Raw genomic sequence first — 618 nt, forward strand, 5'->3', positions numbered from 1 at the left:
AAGAAGAATTTCGTAGTTAAATATCTTGAAACAAACCCTTGAGTTATGAAAATACTGAAAAGCCATTAATTACATTCAAAACAAAAGTACATTTTACACTGGGGTATTGTAGATGCATTCGAGATAAAGTACTCCTCCCCAACATATATCTGCATTTCTCTCTCTCTCTGTCTCTCTCTCTCCACACATGTACATTAACGCACACACACAAACATTATATACATATATATATGAAATAAGGTTTGAAAATGCAATTTTAAAGATGTTTATTCACTTAAAAATATGGAATGCTTCACAAATTTGCATATCATCCTTTGCACAGGGGCCATACTAATCTTCTCTGTATTGTTCCAATTTTAGAATATGTACCACCATAGCACAAGGATGAGATGCAAATTTGTGAAGCATTCCATATTTTTAAGTGAATAAAAATCTTTAAAATTGCATTTTCAAACCTTCATTCATATATATTTCCACTCGTGTGGTACCTTACAATTTCCCTTTGTTTTATACGTATATATATATATATATATATATATATATATATATATATATAATGGCAATTTAAGTAAACAAAAGATTCAAATAGGCAAATAAAAAAAAACAAATAAAAACGAA

The 618-nt window shown here is 28.3% G+C and overlaps 1 non-coding gene across 1 annotated transcript; it reads right to left on the reverse strand.

Moving 5' to 3' along the window:
- Positions 1-276: 276 nt before the first annotated feature.
- LOC115210019 lies at positions 277-380 on the reverse strand. The gene has a single exon (XR_003881381.1). It is a non-coding gene; the product is annotated as a U6 spliceosomal RNA (small nuclear RNA).
- Between the last annotated feature and the right edge of the window lie 238 nt (positions 381-618).

Source organism: Octopus sinensis, linkage group LG3 (genome assembly GCF_006345805.1).
Source record: "Octopus sinensis linkage group LG3, ASM634580v1, whole genome shotgun sequence".
NCBI lineage: Eukaryota > Metazoa > Mollusca > Cephalopoda > Octopoda > Octopodidae > Octopus > Octopus sinensis.